The following is a 20,518-nucleotide window of genomic DNA, read 5'->3' on the forward strand; positions in this document are numbered from 1 at the left end:
CCTCCTAAAACCTCCGGGGATTTGGTTCCTGGCCCTGTCCACCCCCCGAGGTGTGTTTTCAAGTCCTCCGTCCCGCTAGACCCCTTACCCGGCCAACGACCGTCCCCCTCCCAGCCCCAGGAGCTCTGCGCTGCCCCCGCCACAAGCCCCCTTCCCCACTCTGTTTAAACAAAGCCCACCCTTACGCGGGTGTCACATGGCACTACCAAATTATTCTATTAATTTATTATTCACGATGAAAAATTATTCTAATAACATTTTCATGCTATTAATATTCCAAAGACGAGCTGTTTAAAGCCCCTTCCTGCGGCCTGCTCTCCGCCAGAGCCCGTCTATTTTTACCAAAGTGTAGTGAAATTAGCACCGCGTCCCGCGCAATACGCGGCTTGCTGAGTCTGAGGGCCGCGGCCCCAGGAGGAGGCAGGAGCGTGGGCGCCTCCCTCTGCTGGGGGCTGTGGGGGGGACCCCGTCCCGTCCCTGTCTGTGGAGAGCCGTGGAGGCCCCAGCGCCCCTTTCCTCACTGGGGGCTGGGCCCAGCCCCCTGCCTCTCCCCCTCTCCCTGGGTCCAGTGGCCCTCAGAGTCTGGCTCTGGGCAGCAGGTGTGTGCGGCCCTCTTGAGTAGATGCGGACATCTGAGCGGGGTCCCTGCCGAGACAGCTGTGGGAGGCGACCCCTTCCTCTGACTGCCTTCTCAGTGTGGGAGTCCTTGGCCACACCACACCATGCACAGCAGCCCACGGTGGGCTTGGGCCCAGCAGCCCAGGGAGGGCACCTTGGCAGCCGTCCTGTCCAGTTCCCTCTGCGGGGCCCTTCAGAGATGTCTCTGTCCCTCAGACAACCAGGCCTGTGCACAGAGGTAACATCACCCCTCTGTCCAGCCTCGGCGACTCCTCCGCCCGCTTGGGCTGGAGGCGGAGGAATGAGATTCGAGGCTGCAGTATCGTGGGAGGGAACCAAGTTCCATCCGAAACACTGAGGAAGCTGCCTGGGAAGTATCAGCTTGGTGAGGGGACGGGTGCAGGCCAGCCTCCCCTGCAAGGGGCTGGGGGTCTCCTTGGGGAGGGGGAGGGGAAGGGGCCGGGCGTCTCCACGGCAGGAGGGGAGTGGGCGCTATCTGAGTCTAACAGGCAGAAAGCACGAAAGCCCTCCATGCCCGTGAGGGCCGCCCCAAGCCCCACGTGCTGCGGCGAGCCCCTCAGGCACCCAGCACGTGGCCTGTCTGCTGCCCCACAGAAGGAGCCTCCACCTCTCCACGCCCCTGGGCGGCCCCACGATTGTCGACACTGTAGCTCACTCTTGAGAAAAGATGGTTGATTCTAACAGCTTTGTTGACTCCCAAGCACGGGGCTGCGTGGTGAGCCGTGTCGGGTCCGCTGGCAGCGCGGCGAACCCTCCTGCGCCAACCCGAGATCATAGTCCCCAGGCAGCCCTGATCCCCGTTCCTGTGGATTTGCAGCGCTGGACCTTTCCTATCGATGGGATCAGACGGCACCTTGTCCGTCCGCATGTCACTCCGTGCACCGCAAGGCTGGACCCACCTTGCTTGCCTGCTGTCTGCTGTGGGACGCGGGGTCGTCTGCGTGTTGCGTGACGCACTGGGACCCTTGTGTCCCTCTTGCTCCGTCACAGGCTGCGGCCTCCAGGACAGCAGACGCGAGGCTGCCCCAAGCCTGGCAGCTAGAGCACCACACGCGTCCCTGCAAGCAAGTCCCCGTGCGTCCACGCCGAAGGACATCCCGGGGACCTCGACCGGCCATGCTGGGATCCTCTCCCGGGCCTCGGGCAGCCCAGACTTGCGGAGCTGTGTCCTCCTGCCCTCCACGGCCGCCCCCGGCCCCCAGCCAACCTTCTGGACCCACACTGGGGACTGCCGGGACGAGCAGCTCTGGACTGTGACGTGTAGGGAGCCTCTCTCTGGGACCACGCAGTCCCAAATTTTCTCCCCAGTGCTGGGTTCAGTTAGAAATTCTAATTAATTTCCTTTTCAGGGAAAGGCAAAGCGATTTTTAAATTGCACACCTGATTGAATTAACAAAAGCGAGACAATCGACAGTCTTCCTTTTCCTATTTTCGTGTCCTTGGAAATGCCTGCTGAATTTCATTTTCTCTTTCTCATCCTTCCCACGGGTCCCAGTCGTGGGGCCCGCGCAGCTCGGCGCAGGACGCCGCAGTCGCGGGAGGCCCATCCGCACCTGTCTGCGGCCCTGCGGTCAGTCCTGCCTCCGGGCCACGCGGCGGCACGTCGTCGAGGGAGCTCCGGTCTGCCTTCCCGTGATCCTCCCGCCGCAGCCCGCAGCCCACTCCCCACAGTCGTCCTGGAGGGCCCGGGGCAGGACCCGCGGGTGGCAGCCAGCTCCGGGGCCTTCAGGGCAGGGTGAACGGCGGGCTGGAAAGGGCAGACCCCGGGCAGCGCCCGGCCCGGTTGTCGGCCCAGCGTGGTCCAGAAACGACCTCCGCCGCAGCAGGGCCCCTGGGTGGAGGGGGGCCCTGTCCTCTGAGCACAGCTGAAGCCGCGACCACAAAGCCCAGGCTGGGGCAGCCTAGGGGTGATCAGACAGAACCCTTCCATGGAGCTGTGCCCCGCTGCTCTGCAAGGGTCCCGGAGATGAGCTCTCCTCTGCATCCATGCTTCTGTCTCTCTGTCTCTGTCTCTCTCAGTATCTCTCTATCTCTTTGTCTCTGTGTCTCTGTCTCTCTGCCTCTGTCTCTCGGTCTCTCGGTGTCTCCGTCTCTTGGTGTCTCTGTCTCCACCTCCTCGGCCTCCCTCATCTCAGGCCTGTGTCTTTCTCCCGTCAGGACGCCCTGTCATTGGCCCAGACCCAGGGCGGCCTTTCGGGACCGTCGTCACATCTGCAGACAAGGTCCCTTCACAGCTTCCAGGCGGACAGCCACCGTTCGGCTGCTGCCGGCACGTCTGGAGGCCCTTGCAAACAGCACTGCGGACGGGCAGTGAGCCTGAGTGGGCCCAGCGCACGGGGGCGAGAGCCAGAAGTCAGCGAATGGGATCCAAGGGACAACTGGTCCGTGCCTACCCCCATCTGGTGGCCTCTCCCCGGAGACGCTGACCCCGCCTGCCGGCGGCAGAGATCCCGGGCCCTGCAGAAGATACCACCAGCCGGGACGCTGCCCAGCCCCCCTGCCCGGGAGAAGCCTGTAGGCCAGCAGAAGAGAGAGGGGAAGGCAGGAAAGCAGGCCAGCTCAGGAATGGCTGGGGGACGACGTGCCCTGTGATGGGGACCAGGCCTCGCGAGACGGGGACACGGGGGCTGGTGAGCCTCTCCAGCTCTGGGCCCTGTGCCCGGCTGCATGGGCCCTGCAGGGGGCTCAAGGGGCTTCTCAGGGGGCGCCAACCTTTAGAGCCTCAGCGATTTACGGAGCTGAAACTCCGGTGGCCTAAAATGAGCTGCTTTGAAGTGAACAACTCGGTGGCATGCCGCACGTTCGTGAACTCACGCAAACCACCACCTCCGGTTCCAGGCCACTCCGCCAACCGTCCCCCCGCTGCCCACGGCCCCACCATGGCCTCTCTGTCCCTGCTAACGGCGATGGCAGCGGCCACGTCCGAGGGGACGGGCGGCCTTTGCCCCTGTGGGGCGGGTTTGCTTCCCTCCGAGGCAGGTCCCTCACCACAGCGGGTGTCGGTCTCCTTCCCTCCCAGACTGAGGGTGTTCCCGAGGACACGCCGACCCCACTTCGCTCATCCGTGGTTTGTCACATGGGGCTGGGTTGTTTCCACGTCCTGCCGGCCACGGACAATGTTGTTGGGACGGGGGACGCGCGCGCCTCTCTGACGCAGTGTGCTAGCCCGCGGGCTGGACAGTCTGCACCGCAGACGTTTGTGACCTCACGGTCCTCGCGGTCTGGAGCCGGCGACTCCAAAACCCAGACACGGCCGGGCTGGCGTCCTCGGAAGCCTCCTTTCCTGGGCGCATAGATGCCTCCTCTCCCGGGGCCAGCCCTCTGTGTGAGTCTGTGTCCTCATCTCTTCGCGGGACACAAGCCATATGGTTTAGGGCCACCCTAAGGAGCACCCGAGAAAGGCCCTCTCTCCATGGTGATGTCACTCTCTGAGGTCCTGGGGTTAAGACCTACACTTGAACTTTGGGAGAACACAATTTAGTCCATACAAGCCTGCTTTCGTCTCCTTGGGCTCTATACCCGGGGATCAACTTGCTGGGTCCTGCGGCTCCACGAGGCCGTGGCTGAGGCCGGCTAGACTGTTCCCACTGCGGCTGCCTGAGGTACAACTCTCCAGCCAAGGACAAGGGCCCCAACCTCTCCAAGCCCCCTTGGCCTGGCTAACTGGCCCTTGAGCCCGACGAGGGCGGGACCACCCTGGACAGCGGTCAGCCAGGCTGCCGCTCCTCCCCTCCTGAGCCGGGGCTGCTGGGAAGGGTCAGGGCCGCTGGGGACCACTGAGACCTTCTGCGCCCCAAGGCAGGATGGGTCCTGGGCATACCCTCAGGAATGTCATCTTGGGAAAGGTCAAATGAGGGACGTTACACACGTGAGTCCTTGTCCTGCCATCCTGGGGCCGAACGGGTGTGTGTCCCCAGCGGCCCACTGGCCGTCCCGGTGTGAGCTGTCCCCACAGGGAGAGCCCCTGCCCTCAGCCAGACAGCCCAGCAGCCAGCTCCCAGGCTCCAAGCTCTGCCCACCCCTTCCCTGCCTCGCTCTGCCTCTCACTCCCTTGGAGGCCCTGTGCCCTGCCCCGAAACCCCCACAGGAACCCCGTCCAGCCCCTGCCAGTCAGAATCAACTGCCCCAGGTGTGATTTCCAAAATCCCTGCCCATTTTTATCACCCACCCTGGTGGGGAGGCCTGACCCTTTTCCCGGACTGCTAGGTCAGCAGCACCCTGGGACCACTCACGCGCGACAGAAGGGAAGCCGTCCAGTTCGGGACAATACCGACCTTCTCTTCCTTTTCTGCTGTGGCTGAATTGCAGGGCCAGGGCGTGGCTCTGGAACACGCCTCTCACCCCCCGGGAACTGGCGCCCGAGAATCTCGCTGCTCGGAACTCAGGGGAGAGCCCCACAGAAGCCCTCCGTGGGCCCCTCTCTGTGTCTCCCTGGGGTCTCCAGGGGTCTCCGGACCACAAAGAGAGGACTTCATCCCGCAGGTGGTGCCAGGGAAGAGCCGTGAGAGGGGCCTTCAGGGCAGAGCAGCAGAGGGGTTAGTCGGGGGCTGGACGGTAAGCAGGGGGCTGGACGGTTAGCGGGGGGCTGGACGGTTAGCCGGGGAGCTGGACGCTTAGCCGGGGGGCTGGACGCTTAGCCAGGGGCTGGACGCTTAGCCAGGGGCTGGACGGTTAGCTAGGGGACTGGATGAGTTGCCGCTGGTGGCCAGGCCCAGCCAAACTCTATGCCCAGAGCCCAGGGAAAACCCAGACATCCAGCTGGTCTCTCTGAACCCCTGGGCCTTTGGGCTAATAATGTGCTCGCTGCTGTGGGACCTGCGGGTCCATAATGGTCTCCGCAGACACCACCTCGTGTGGGCAGGTCACGGGGCCAGAGGAACAGGAGGATCATGCGTCTGTCTGGGGGAAGCCGCCCCATTGTGGCAAGCAGTGCGCAGCTGGGGACTCCCAGGGCAGTCTGCTGCGCTCGCTGTCAGCCCACGGATGGTTTATGACCACTTCCTCTCTCGGCATTTAATACGTTTAATGAATTTAAAGCATCCAGTGTATATTAGAAAAAGCTTAATTAGCTTATCAAACCCCTGGGTCACTCACAATCCATTTTCCAATTCCCTGAAGCTATTGGTTTCAGCTACTAACCGCCCCCCGCGCCCAGGTCTGGAGCAGAGTCTGCAACCATTTTCTGCCAGACAAGAAACAGTCTGCGTGGCCTCGGCGACCGCTTCCCAGCTCCATGCTGCAGGAGAAGAGCCGCTGCTGACCCCTCGTGAAGGATGGGCGGCCAGGGACCAGTAAAACTTTATTTATAAAAGCAGGTGGGGGGCCGGGAGTGGCCCGAGAGAGGAACTCAGTGGTTCTCCCCTGACGCATGTGTGTTGGGGACACATAGCAATGTCTGTGGCCTTGTTGGGGGGCGACAATGAAGCCAGCTGTGGAAGGGAGTGGCTGGCATGTGGCGGGTGGGGGCAGGGGTCACCAAACATCCAGCACGGTGTCCTGGCATGGCGTAGGGTTGGGGCAGGGACAGACGGCGGGGGCCCCAGCGCCCAACGCCACCACACAGGCTTCAGTGTGGGAAATTGGAGACACGCACGTTCACTGCCGGCAGATGCCCCGCTCGGTGCACCCCGCGGGTGCCAGAGCAGGAGGGTGAGAGTTGGGGAGCGAAGGTTCAGCCCAGGGGCACCGCCTGCTGTGAGCCGGCTCTTTGCGGACACCTGGCCGCGGGACGAGCACACCTCTGGGTCCTCATCCAGCTGCCGCCTCGGGTGAGAAGAGCAGTGACAGGGGGCTTCCTGCCTCGGTGGTGGCAGAGACAGACGCCTTCCTGGGCCACGTCCTCCAGCTGCAGCCGGCCCTGCTGTATTAGGGGTATTAGGAGAAGAACAGCTTTCTTGGAAACGGCCCCATCCTCTGGGGCCGCAGTGTGAGGTCTCCTGGCACCTCTCCCCGGTAAGCCGTGTCGCTCACGTCTGGTTGTGCACGGGGAAGCTGGGAAGTTAGAGGACAGGACGCCGTGGGAAGCATCCCCGTGTGCAAGGCCAACCACCTCCCCTTAACGTATAATTGCGAGCTACTAACGACTCCCTCTTTGTACAGCAACGGTGCATGCTACGGTGACCGGATTATTTACCCAGAGTTAGCCTGCGAATCGGGGCCTCATTACCCTGCATAATTGTTCAATCTCATAGCAACACTTTAATTCGCAAAGCAGAGGTTACCATGTGATCAGCCTGCAGTGACAATGATAGTCACTAATCGATCATCGCACAGTCAGCGGCGTTTACAGACTGCCCAACGGCCACGCACATTTCCCTGAGGCACTGCTTGGGGGGGCGCCCCGGCCTGGTTGGGCGTCCCCCCACTGTAGCAGCCCGTCCCGACAGCCTCCCTTGCTCCCCCACGTGCCAAGGGCGCCGGCCTCGCGTCTCCCCCACTTGCTAGCTTCCCGCCTAGAGCATCGGAAACACTCGTTACTCAGCAGCTGGAACTGTGGGCAGCCCCGCTTGGAGCCCGCGACGTGCCAGGCTCGGGCCAAAGCTTCCCCTGGCCAGGTGTTCATCCCTACCTGAACCTGCAGGTAAGGGGCTAGGACCCCTCCGACGTGCAGGTGGGGAAGCTGAGCTCCGGGGGGGGGCACGTCCCGAGGGTTGTGGCCTTCGCTATTGGCAGGGCCGAGTGAAGCCGGCACGGTCTGCAGAGGGAAAGCCCTGGGCACTGGTGGGGGAGGAAGCCTGAGTTCGAGGGGTTTGGTGTGCCTGCTTCTTCCTAGACCCTGAAGCATCCACCTGGGTCCCCGGAGGGGTGTTACCTCCCCAGGGCACCCGGATACAACCTTACAAACCATTTCTGATTCCAGAGTGGAGGCCGGCGAGGGGTGCGGCACGGGGAGCATGCAGTGTTTCCTCATGGGAGACAGAGTGCCAGCCTGGCCCCGGGCAGGGCTGGGGGCTGGACGCTGCAGACAGGGCATCCACCCCCGGAGCGTGAGGAGCCCAGCTCGCCTGGGCCATCGCGCCGCCCCGGGAACCCACCGCACGGAAGTAAATGACCCCTCAGCCTGCCCCGCTCCCTCCTTCTCCACGTGCAGCTGCGGCACCCCCCCCCCCCAAAGCAGCTCCTCACCAGCCCAGGGCTCTGCAGAAGCACCCCACGCCTGCTGTGCAGCCCGTCGTGGAACAGGTTGGCGCACACGCAGGGCCCACTGCTCTGCACAGCCCGTCCGCCAGAACATCCAGCCCTCGGCCCTGTTCCCGCCCGGCTGCAGGCCCGTGTGGCTGCTTCCTGGTGGGCATTGCCTGGGCTATGGGACCTCAGGCCACTCCCTGCGCAGGGCAAGCAACCGCCCTGTTCCTGCCGCACCCAGCACCCTGAATCTCAGCAAGGTCATGCCTTCAGAGCCATCGCTGCAATGGCGTCATGCTGACATCACGCCTCCGGACCCGTCACTGATATGATGCCATGTGGAGTTTGGCCTGTTAGGGCCAGTCCACAGTGACCCTCCAGTGCATCCCACGCCTCACTGTCCCCTGCAGGCTTCGCCCACTTTCTGTCTCTGTGTGAGCTTCAACCTCCCTTGGCTGCTCCCCAGCTGTGCGCCTCTGCCCCTCCCCCGGCCCTGGAGAGCAGCCTGCAGCTTCCCGAGATGCGCGGGGCCTGATGGGTCGCCTGAACAGAAAAAAATCAGGATGCTGTGCTTGGTCCACCTTCTAGAGCAGGTGAACCCGGTGACCCGGGGCCCTGGGCTGGCCACCACCCAAGGGGGACACATCAGGCTCAGATCGAGGCCCCGACACAGGGATAGCCCTTCAAGACAACAGGCTGGGGGCACAGGTCCTGTCCCCATCGACCCTAAGACGCAGTCCGCACACACAGGTCCACACACACGGGTCTGCACACATGTCCCCATACACGGGTCCACACACACGTCCGCACACACGTCCGCACACACGCCCACTTGGACTTCTGTCCCTGGCACCCCACTCCTGCTCCTTTCAGACGAAGGGCAGTGACTGGTGCTCTCCTGATTTCGAAGTCCCACAGGCTGCACACTTGTGTTCCAAACAGTCTGAAAGCCAAGATGATAGAGAACCGTGCATCCACGGCAGACTCACGACGAGCCCGAGGAGGAAGCGCCATGAGCTGCGCGAGCTGCACTGACGGCTCCTCTCGGCCACTTCCCACCTTTCTTCCGGGGCTGCCTCCACCTCTCCTTCCACGAGCACCGATGCTCATGCGGGCCCTGCCAGGGTTTCTTCTGGTTTGAAAAGGCAGATGATCTGTGCAGGTAGGAAAACGCACACACACATATACAGGGGCACACTCACACAGGTGCACACAGACACAGGTGCAGACAGGTGCACACATGGGCACACACAGGAGCACACACACACAGGTGCACATACAGACACACACAGGAGCACACACAGAGGCACACAGACGCACTTGGGTGTGCACGCACAGGGCTGGGAGAGGCTGAAGGGCCCGCGATAATGAAGGAGATGACAAACACCATTAGCATACGGTTTGAAAAGCGCACTAGCACGGCTTTACCATAAAATCAGCGCAGACAGGGTGGGCTAGGATAACAGCCTCTAATCCTTGGAGTCGTCAAGTCTCTGGCTCAGAAGAAATGGGCGTCCTCAGCTGAGGAGGTCGGCAGGCCGGGCTCAGCCAGCTCCGGCCCAGAGCTGCACCACGGAGGCCGAGGCAATGGGTCTGCGGAGCCTGCAGGTGGCGGGGGGCAGGGTGCTGCTTCGGGAGAGGGGCTTCTTCCCTGGGGCACCAGGGTGTTTACAGCATCTGGGGAGCAGGGGTGCATGCCCTGGTGGCAGGAGAGCCACATGTCCATGGGGAACCGGGGACCCTGGCCTGGCTCCCTTTGCCAATGGCCGTGAGGGTCTTTGCCAGTTTCAGCCGAGAGTAGGTTCTGGAAGCAGGGGATATTTTGCCAGGTTGGGGAGAGACACAGACCCCAGAGCCTCTGCCCACCAGAGGCACCAGAAGTCAGTCGGTGGACACTGGCCACAGCCCACTGGGTCAGATGTCCATCCCCAAACCTGCTGGCCTCTCCCGGCTCTCGCATTGGGCCAGCGGCTCTCTGTGCTCCGGGGAGCGGCTGCCCAGGTGGCCGAGCCTCATTAAGGCGTGGGGCACTGTGTGTGGGGACACCAGGGCTGGTCAGGAGATTTGCCCCCAACCCAGACCAGATCAAGTGTGTTCTCATCAGACATGCTGAGCTGACGTTCGCGTGCGCAGGGGAGGGGAACTCCAAGCACACAGGATCCTTCTCGTAAAAATGTGCATGGTTCCCACCTGGTCCTTCACATAGTCACCTCAAGGTCCCTTGGAATTTCAGGGCTGGTGGGACGATGGGGGCGGGGGGCGCTACCTCCACATTTTCAGGGCTCCCTCGGTGCGGGTGGCCCTCGCAAAGCCGCCAGCCTCCTGAACCTCGTGTCCTCGGTAGAGGACCCCCTGGAGGTGGGGGGTCAGCAGACGCCAGGGGAGCAGGGACCCCCAGCCTCCTGGATGAGGGAGGAACGCCGGTGCGGTGTGCCTGGTTACTGTCCCTTCACTCAGATCCAGATCTCTGCCACCACAGAACTCAAGCGGCCACGCACCTGCCCGTGGAGGTGAGCGGGACACCCACCCGCACAGATGGGCCCCTGGGTGCCTTGGGGTCTCCCTCTCTCGCCCCTGCTGGGTTTGTCTCTCTACCAGGAGAGCCGACGCCTCCTCGGGGAGCAGAGGGCTTCTGACCTGGGAGAAGAACCTGCACGGCCAGGACACGCCCCTCTCCTCAGGCCCCCACCCGCCCCCAGGACCGCAGCTGTCCTCGCCCTCGGCCCTCCTGCCCTCTGCACACCGTGGTGCTCAGAGCCCGCCTGGGGCTGCTTGTGCTCAAAGGGGCGGCCACCGTGCCAGCCCAGGATGCGGGGGTGCTCAGCACCTCCACATCGAAACCACATCCCTCATCTCATCCTTGCTCTGGCTGCCACTGGAGAGTGCATCGGGCTCCCAGGCCGCGTAGCAACGGGCCACAGGCTGGGGCTTGCACAACAGAATGTATGCCCTCAGCTCCGGAGGCCAGAAGCGTGAGGTCAAGGTGCTGCAGGGCGGCCCCTGCAGGGATGCCGAGGGAGGGTCTGGTCCCGGTGTCCCTGCAGCTCCCGATGTGTGGATGTGCTTGTAGACGGGTCCTCCTGTCTCCGCCTCCGTCTTCACAGGGCTTCTCCCCGTGCACCCCTGCCCAGACGTCCCTCTTCTCATGAGGGTGCCGGTCGCAGGGTTAAGAGTCTGCCTTACTCTAGTGCATCTTCCCTAATTACTCTGCAAAGACCCTCGCCCCAAAAAGGTTACTCTCCAAAATTCCAGGAGGGACTCTGTCCAGTCCAGGTCAGAGGGGGTCTCAGCACCACGCTCTGGGGCGGAGTGGGGCAGGGGAGAGGCTGGGGTCCGCTCAGGGTCTGCCAGCCCCACAAGGAGCTCTGGAGCCACGATGACCTTCGGGGACTTCCCAGCTGAGGGGAGGGGTAGGACCTTCTCCCCCCATGCTGACAAGTCATCCGACTAGGGCTGACAGTGGGAGGTCAGCCCTGGGAAGGGGGCTTGGCTGTGAGCTGCCAACAGACCCCCGGGCCCGCTCCTCTGCGTGCCCCTCCCCTCCCCTTGCTGGGACCCTGAGCTTATTCCTCTCCATTTCCCCAACTCACAAGTGCTGGCGGGCCCCAGGCTTGGTCCCTAAGACTTCCTCCTCTGGTGTCAGGCCTCCCGACCACCCAGGCTGGATGGGGTCCCTGGAGCTATCTGCAGGGAGACCCCAGGGAAGCCAAGTGAGCACCGCAGTGTTCAGTAGTGCCTCTAACACCACCCGTCAAAGCCAAATTCCCGGTTTCCCCTCTGAACCTGCTCTTTTCACAGCCCTCCATCCAGTGCCTCCTTGTAGCTCAAGCCTAGTACCCAACACAGGCCAGTGTACTGCTCTGCTCAGAGGTGCCCATGGGTTCCAACAATCTGGATAAAATTCTGCAAGGTCCCACTGTCCCTCCTTGTCCTGGGACATTCCAAGCACACTCCTGCCTCAGGACCTTTGCTCCTACTGCTCTCTCTTCTTGGGACACTCTCTGTCCCCTGGACCTTCTTGTGGTCCATCCCTTCTCTGCCTTTATGTCTCAGCTCAGATGCCTCTGGTCATGGGCCTTCCTGTCTCTGCAGATCAGTGTCTCTGCTGTGCTTGCTCTGTCCTCCGGCCTGCCCTCACGGTTCCCCCGGCACTGCTGCCAGTCAACCCTCCTCGCGTCTGTTCGTCTGTCTTCCTCGTATAACGTGAACACCCTGGAGGCAGCATCTGGTTTGCCTTGTGCCCAGAAGGGGAGAATTCTTCACTCTGGGGTCCACCTGGTCGAGGGCAGCTTTCCCCAGCACCACACCTGCCCCCGGGGCATGAGGGTGGTCGGAAGAGGACCCACCTGTGGGCCACTCAGAACAGCTCACACCTGTTACAGGCCAGTATGCGGCTTGTGGGCTATCGTGCGCATCTCGTTAACAGCCTGGGGTGGCTGGCTGTGGTGTCCTCTCTCCCTAACCCCCCTCATTGATGGGAAAGTCCCATGCGGCCAGCAGAACAATTTTTTGTGTCCAGCAGCCCAGCTGCAAGGCAGAACTCACACTTAGAAATATCTTGTTTAGGGCGCCTGGGTGGCTCAGTGGGTTAAGCCCCTGCCTTCGGCTCGGGTCATGATCTCAGGGTCCTGGGATCGAGTCCTGCGTCGGGCTCTCTGCTCAGCGGGGAGCCTGCTTCCTCCTCTCTCTCTGCCTGCCTCTCTGCCTGCTTGTCATCTCTGTCTGTCAAATAAATAAATAAAATCTTTTTAAAAAAAAGAAAAAATGTCTTGTTTAGACTTGTACATCGGGAAAACTTAGCAGGGATGCTGTGAGGGCCACGAATAAGGAAAAGGCATCTCCGTGCTCTGCCAGGTGCCTTCCCAGCCTGAGGCACCCAGAAGGGTGGTCCCTGCCTCTGGATCCGGATGCGTGGTGGTGAGAACCTTCTTTTTCTTTTTTTTAAGACAAGGATGTCATACATCCTGCCTTTTTTTTTTTTTTTTTAGGATTTTATTTATTCGCCAGAGAGAGAGAGAGAGAGCACCAACAGGCTGAGCGGCAGGCAGAGGCGGAGACAGAAGCAGGCTCCCTGCCGAGCAATGCGGGGGGGGGGGCTGGGGGGGCTGGTGCGTGGACGCGATCCCCAGACCCTGAGATCATGACCTGAGCCGAAGGCAGCAGCTTAACCTTTGAGCCACCCAGGCATCCTGGTGAGGACCTTCTTAATCAGAACAGCGATGGAGTCCATGTTTCTCCTATCCATCAGTCTCCTTCATCTTCTGTAACACAAACTCTTAGAAAATGATCAACCCCAGGCAGGTGCACATGGGCAGTAGCCATGTTTCACCATACATCCCCAAAGACAGGATGTGACCATGGGTGTCAGCAGGACACAGAGGGGCAGAGGCCTGCAGAGTGAGCTCGGACTTCAGGACCCAGCAGATGCACATTTTACACCTTTCATCAGGAAGATTCCTCTTCTGTCCTCTGGTGAAAGAGTGGGGATTGGACAAAGGCCCAGCAAGTGGTAGGAGCCCTCGCACTTCCTCACCTGAAGAGCCTGGAGGCGGCTCTCACGCCTCTCCTTCACGCAGATCCACGGTCTGGGGGTTGTGCAGTACGGCTTAGCATCTCCAAGAAACGGAGCAGCTCGTTAGATGCATGGGCAGCAGAGGACCCCTTCCCCACTCCCTGGAGAACCCTGGATACAGCCAGGGTCAGCATCCCAGCAGGCCCTGGAGGCATCAGGCTTTCCCCACTTCTGTTGCCTGGGGAGGAACAGAATTCACCTGAGAAAATTCATTTCCATTGTCCTCAGAGCCTCCTCCACCTGGAGATGCACAGGCTTCTCCTTTGCACCCCATGACCCGGGGCAGGAGGGACCCCTGTAGCACACAGCAGGGAGGGTGAACACAGCAGCTGAGCTGATGCAGAGGCGTCTCTCCAGTGATACAGGAGAGGCAGCGGCTGGGCTGAGAAAGACCGGGACCTACAGAAGAGAGCCCAGGAGCCCCCACCCTGGGACACAGGCTGGCAACAGAGCCCCTGGCTTGGTCCCACCGGGGAGTGACAACAAACAAGCCCCTGACCTCCCTAGGCTTTGGTTTCCTGAAAAGAGCAATGAAGGACAACATTAGTGCCGGTTTTGGGCAGGACCCAGATGACTTTCCCAGGCACCCCCCTAAGGATCTTTGTGGGGATAAAAGAAGTGCTTCAGTCATAAAACGCCCTTCATTAAGAGCATCTCCTTCACCGGGGCAGAGTGAGCAGCTGCCGAACAGGGTGGCACCACAGGCATTTGCTGGACTCACAAGAGCCCCAGAGATACCCAGGCACATCCTGGGCTGGGGGAGGTCGCCCTCCCAGCGGGATCATTTCCAAACTGTGGACACCTGCATGCACCACCCCACAGGACAGCTCTTTTCAAAAAGGAAATTATTGGGAGTCTAGGTTTTATAGAAGTTGGCTTGTAGAATACAGATGTCAGAGACTCTGGCATAAAAAAACACGTGGACACCATGAGAGCTGCCAGGAGTCCTGTCTCCCTTTCTGTGTGTCCTTGGAGAGAGCCAGACAGGCAGAGGAAACAGCCCATGCAAAGGCCCTGAAGCAAGAACAGGTCTGCCCTGTCTCTGCTAACCTCCTCCAAGGCCCCCTTGGGCTCTGACTGGAAGCCACTCCATGTGGTCATGTTGGCAGACATTACTCTTTGCTATTCCAGTGGCCCTCCCGGAAACCAAGGCCATCCCCTGCAGGGCACAGGATGTGCAGAGAAGCCACCTTTTCCAGGGACAGACAGGATGAAGAACCACTGCAGCCACGGCAGCCATGGCCAGCCCAAGGACCCTCACCCCGAGGAACGCCCAGCCCCCGGGTGCCCAGGCCAACAAGGCAGCTCTTGCAGCAGCTGAACAAAGCTGAACAAAATCTGACCTGTGCAGATCCATCAGAGGCAGACTGGGCCCTGGCCGAGGAAGAGGTGTCCCTGTAGCCTGGCTATTTTCCCCGTGGAGGCACTGGGTCAGCTGGGGGACATGGGAGTGGTTTCAACTGGGTTCCCTCCACCCCAGTGTCGTGTGGGGGAGCCTCAGTGGGAGGCTCTTCCTCCTCTCTGCCCCACCAGGCATCCTCCGGAGCGAGCTCTCAGGAAGCAATCGCTTCCATTGTGCTTGAGAAGGTGTAGAGCGAGCCCTGGGGGCGCTGGCCAGGGTGCTGACTGTGGTGCTGGCCAGGGTGCTGACTGTGGTGCTGACTGTCGTTCTGTCTGTGGAGTCAATTCAGGTGACAGGTGTCTCTGTCAAGGACAGAGGCTCCAGGCTCTCCACCACGCTCACTGGGCTAAGTGCTCATCTTCACAGGGACAGTGACCGTAAAGCCAGCCTCATCAGCTTGGGTGAGAGCTGAGAAAGTATTTGTGTGGGTGGTATGTTCCCCAGATGCCCTCAGTGCCACACATGCTGTTCTTTTAGTTTTTTAAATTTTTTTAAAAAGATTTTTATTTATTTACTTGACAGAGAGAGATCACAAGTAGGCAGAGGCAGGCAGAGAGAGAGGAGGAAGCAGGCTCCCCACTGAGCTGGGCTCCCCACTGAGGTTGCTGGGCTCGATCCTAGGACCCAGGATCATGACCTGAGCTGAAGGCAGAAGCTTTAACCCACTGAGCCACCCAGGCTCCCCTACACATGCTGTTCTTACTGTGGGTCTCTGATCCCCTCTTATGTGGAAGGTGACACAGCTTTTTTCCCTTCTTGGGACACTGGCACTTAGAACCCAGCTCCCAGGCATGAGAAACCCCTACAGACATAGGCCTAGGTTGACCCAAGTGAGGGTCCAGCTGGGAAGTGATCCTCAGTTCCCACCAAGATGCCCCAGCTGAAGCCACGTGGGGCTGGTGTGCACTTCTGCTCTAAGGCCCAGGAGACTGCAGATCTGACAGATGAACAAACAGCCACTGTTTGAGTCACTAAGTTTTGGAGTGGCCATCATGCAGCTGTAGCAACCAGAGAGAGTTTGTGCCCAGAAGTGGACAGCACCCCAAAGCAGCACCCCGAGGAGGTGTCAAAGATGGGGAAGAGTGGCAGGAATCTGGCCTGCGTGAGAAATGTGTGCCCACTGGACATGGAGGGCCTGTCCAGGAGGCTTCCAGGCAGTGCCGTCTGTCTTCCTCTGGCTGCTGTGGTGAATCCATCAGAGCAGACACACAGGGAGACAGCCGCAGCTCAGGGTAGACATTGTGGTGAATAAGGAGGCCAGTGCAGGGGCCAGGACTGTGGCTGACCATCCGTCCACTCTGCCTGACACTCAGGCTGAGAAGTATCCCTGGGCTGTGCTCATTTCAGGGTGATACTGGAGGACCGTCATAGCTCAGACAGGTTTCAGGGGTGTCCCACAGAGCCCCCCACCCAGGGCCTATGGAACGGGGGGCCTCTGGGGACTTGTGGGCATCAGTGTCTCTGAGCCTCACTGGGGCCCAAGACAGAGGGCCATCTCAGAGGGATTTGTGGGTGTGGCCACCCACCCATAGGGGGACCCCAGTAGCCTTGACAGAAGGCCTACAATGCTTTATGAGATGCTTGGTGGGAGCATTGCTTATTTGGACTGAAAGGGACAGAGGTGGACAGAATGAACAGGGCAGGGCCAAGAGCCCAGAGGACAAGTCCCAGGCAACCTGATGGAGCCCTCAGCACGGAGCCATACCCCTGCCCCCAATCTAAGGACTGATGGGAGCGTCTACCTTTGCCCCTTTTGGACGGTGTTTGCTCAGCAGTTGGTCTACACCTCTCCCACCATGCTGTGTGGAAGCTCAAGCAGCCCGAAGAGAGGCCTGCACAGAGAGAACCCACAGCCAGCCCTGCCTCTCCAGTCCTGCGGGGACGCCATCTTGGGAGTGGGTCCTCTGCATGGAGTCTACTGCCCCAGCTAACATCGTGGAGCAGAGACAAACTGGCCCCTCCAAGCCCTGCTCAAATTACAGATTTCTGATCAGGATGATTATTTTTTAGATCACTCTGTCTTGGAATGGTTTGTTACACAGAGTGGATAATCGAGGCATATATAGGTCAGTTCCTGGCACATGGCAGGTGTTCAGTGAATGTTAGCATCTGTCTTTATACTTCTTATGATTAGTATCATCAACAACAAAAACATCAAAGAAGTCGGTCTGGCAGAAATTATCAACTTCCAGATATCCAAGGCCCCAGATAATATTCTAACCACCTGGGCTCCAAAACTGGACACGCGGACGTGAGGAACAAAGGGTGTGAATCCCTCCTCCATGGTTTTGTGGTTTCACTCATGGAGACACGGAAGTTTCACACGTTATTAAAAAAGAACAGGAGTAAGTATTGTGCTCTGGGTTATCGCAGGCTACACACTCTTGTTGTTATCCTTGTCCACAATTTCTTTGCCTAAAATGTAAAAGACGGTGAACACGTTTGAGGCCTCTGAGTTCCTCTGACTTAAAACTGCCTGACATGGCTTTTGCAAGTGGTGCAAAGACACAACACTTGTTTTTGTTTGGGTTTGAGCAAGGTGTTCTCAAACACTAACTATGACCCTGCGAATTGGCAAGTGGGACGGATGTGGCCAATTTCAGGGCTGCCCTGCAGGAAACTGGGGGCCCGAGTCTTCCCCTCAGATTTTAAATGCAAATAGGGTCATTTGGGGACCTCAAATGTCCTTGAACAGCCAGGAAGAACAGGCCGACCTTCCCCAGATCTCGAGGGCCTGACCTTAGGAAGCATCTGCACCCCGGTCCGCAGCAGCCTCTCCTCTGCTCTCAGGGGGCCAAGGGGCCATCCAGTGGTCCCTGCGCAGAGCTTCTTGCAAAGGAAAAGATCAGCTTCCAGGAGAGCCCCGTGGCGGGAGAGCCGTGTGGCCGTGAGGTAATCAGCCCTCAACGTTATTATCATTATGCTGCTAATTAATTCCCAGCTCATTACATTTCCTGTGGCTAATTTGTACTCGGGCTGATTTGATTAAACTCATCTCTATGCTAATAAATGTGTTTTCCATTTGTTTTAGTGGCTGAAGGAAAAGGGTTCGATATTTACATATTTTGACGTTTATCAGAGAAATCGCAGCATCTGAATTAATGCATTTCTGCTTTACAGTTTGTAGGAAGGATGGTAGGGTCAGGCACTTCCAGCAGGCTGCCCTTCTGCTGTGGGACCCTCGGGCCCAGCCCAGTGCGGGGTCTCGTCCTTGGTCACAGCTCTCCTGGGCAGTGACCCTTCCTTCCCTCTGTGGGGTGTTGTGGTCACACCCCTCTCTGCTTATAAGGAGGTGCATTTAGGAGGATAGGACAAACCCCCAGGTTTCTCCTCCATCCAAACCTGAGCAGCAGGGTGACAGGAACCTTGCTACTGTATCTTAACTATGGATGGGGTCCCAGCTCCTCCCCCACCGCAGGTCCCTCCAGCCAGTGTGAACCCCACCCCCTGCACAGACCCTTACGTGCTCCCTAGAAGGTCGCTGCTCCATGCAGCCCCTCCCCAGGACTGACCCATGCCATGGCGTCCCTGCGCCCCTCTGGCCTCAAGGTCTCAAGGGAAGCAGAGTGAAAGGACTACTTGAAATTTAACCATCTGCTTCCCACCGCCTACTGCTGTCTGCACCCCAGCAGATTCTGCTTGGGCCCAGCTCCATCTCCCTCCTCTAGTCCAGTCCCCTACCTCCCACCATGGCTTCTGCTCCACTGCTGACCAGCCTCCCCCGCCCCTCCCTGTGGGGCCCTGGGCCGGGATGGACAGAGGGATCCATAGGGCCCACCCATCCCTGCTTGGGCAGGGCGTTCCATGCCATCCTAGACTCATCCGATGCAGTACACGGTACAGGGGCTGGGGACGGTGTCAGCAGGCACAGGCCAGCCTTGGTAGGTCAGAGTATGTGGCAGCCCCTGCTCCACAGGCGCAGGACCAGCCTCTGACATGGGCCTCCCTGGAGAAGCGCCCTCAGCCCCTGTTGCTCCCACAAAATGCTCTAGGGATGAAGGCCGCCCAGGCACGACTGAATGGATGGCCCAGGATAAGAGAACAGACACACCTGGCAGCAGGTGCAGAGGGCCCTGGGGGTCTGCGCTGACCAGAGGCCATGAGGTCTGCACAGTCCCACTGCCCACCACCCAGCCTGTGACTGCCCAGGAGTGAGTCCTGCAGAGGGTAAATAGAGGGTGTGGGTATCCCGCAGTCAGGACCAGGGCAGGGGGAGGGGGCAGGGTTTGTGGGCGGGGCTTTCAATAGGGCGGGGCATTGGCCAGGTGAGCGTGGATTCTCGGGGTGCAGCGTCCACCCCTGCCCGGGACCTGCCTGCGTGGATCCCGCCCAGCGGCAAAACCAGCACTGTCTCAGGATCTTCCCACAGAGGGCACTTAGGGACAAATCGCTGTTTCCCCAGGCTCTGCTCTTTGCTGGGCAGTGGTCTCCGAGCCCAGACTGCTGTCCAGCTATCCGGTAGCTGGACAAAAGCAGCACATGCAGAAGGCGGTTGTGCAGGGGAGGGGGCCTGGGAGCTGGGCAAGGATGCAGGGATGGATGCTGGGGTGTCCCCTGAACCCCTGCAGCCAAGACGGGAGAGACCTGGGAAGGAAAGTGGGTGCGGAGTGGGGGAGGGGCGGGGGGCAAGGAGTGGGGGAGGGGGGGACCAGGCCACCCAGGCCACACAGGGTTAATCTCCTGGAGCCTCCTAGGAGCCTTCTATGCAGCGCAGGCCCGGGGTGTGGCACCTACTGCCTGCACCCAGAACACGGTACCTTCAGGCGTCTGCAGCTCAGCTCAGTACATCCCCTTGTTTCAGAAGCTCTTTTTGCAGCTGGGCTTGGGCATTATTTCAGACTCTAGAGCCCCAGAATCTGCCCTGCTTACATTCCAGTTCTTACCCTGGGTCCCGTCCTCCACTCCAGGGGAGGGAACATGGTGCTTGTCTTGTCTTCTCTCATTGTTGCTATAACAGGTCTGAAATGCAAGCCTTGCCCAAATTCTGGGGGCTCATCTGTGGCATGCTGGCCCAGAGACAAGCCAATGGCTCCCAGAGGCCGTGCTCCTCCTCAGGAAATACCGCCAGGGCATCTTCATCCCCATTCCTCTTCCTCAACCACTAGCTTCCCCACCCAGCCCAGGAAAGAGGAGAGAAGCTGGCCCCTTTTTCCTGATGGAATGTTGACCCCTCCCACAGGAAGGACAATGTGTCTGCCGCCCCCCCCCCAGTAGAGCTCTGCCAAGGGGAGAGGCTAAGGAAGGGCCTTCTGGAGGAGAAGTTGGCCAAGACTCACAGTGGGAATCCATGGACTGAGCTGCAGAGAAGGGAGGACAGCGCCACCGGTCACTGTCCTGGAAGAGCTGGGACACCGCAGTGGTCAGCGCCTCCCACTGGCCCCAAGCAGTACTCAATGCTCACTACCCACTGAAGGGGGACCATGAGCCCTGCCCCAGCGACCAAAATTTATAACAACGGGTCCCTGATAATGGAAACTGAGAAATGAATAATGGTTCAAAAACGAGCTGTGTGTTCTCAGTTCGAGGCCAAACCCTCAGGGTGGGGCCAGGATCCCACCGCAGACAGGAGGGGTCCAGGCCCACATCCTCGTACACCATGCTGGGCTCTTTCCCCTTCGCCCAGCCACCCCATCTGGTTTGGCACCTCCCAGCAGCATGACCCCCTTTGGGCTGCCTCCATCCCCAGCCCCCACTCAGATGCGGGAGGCCCACTCCCATGCCCCACACTGCATGGGTTCCCCCTCAGTGACAAAGCCTGGGGAAGAACGCAGTGACAGCCT

The sequence above is a fragment of the Mustela lutreola genome, chromosome 9 (genome assembly GCF_030435805.1).
Source record: "Mustela lutreola isolate mMusLut2 chromosome 9, mMusLut2.pri, whole genome shotgun sequence".
NCBI classification, from domain to species: domain Eukaryota; kingdom Metazoa; phylum Chordata; class Mammalia; order Carnivora; family Mustelidae; genus Mustela; species Mustela lutreola.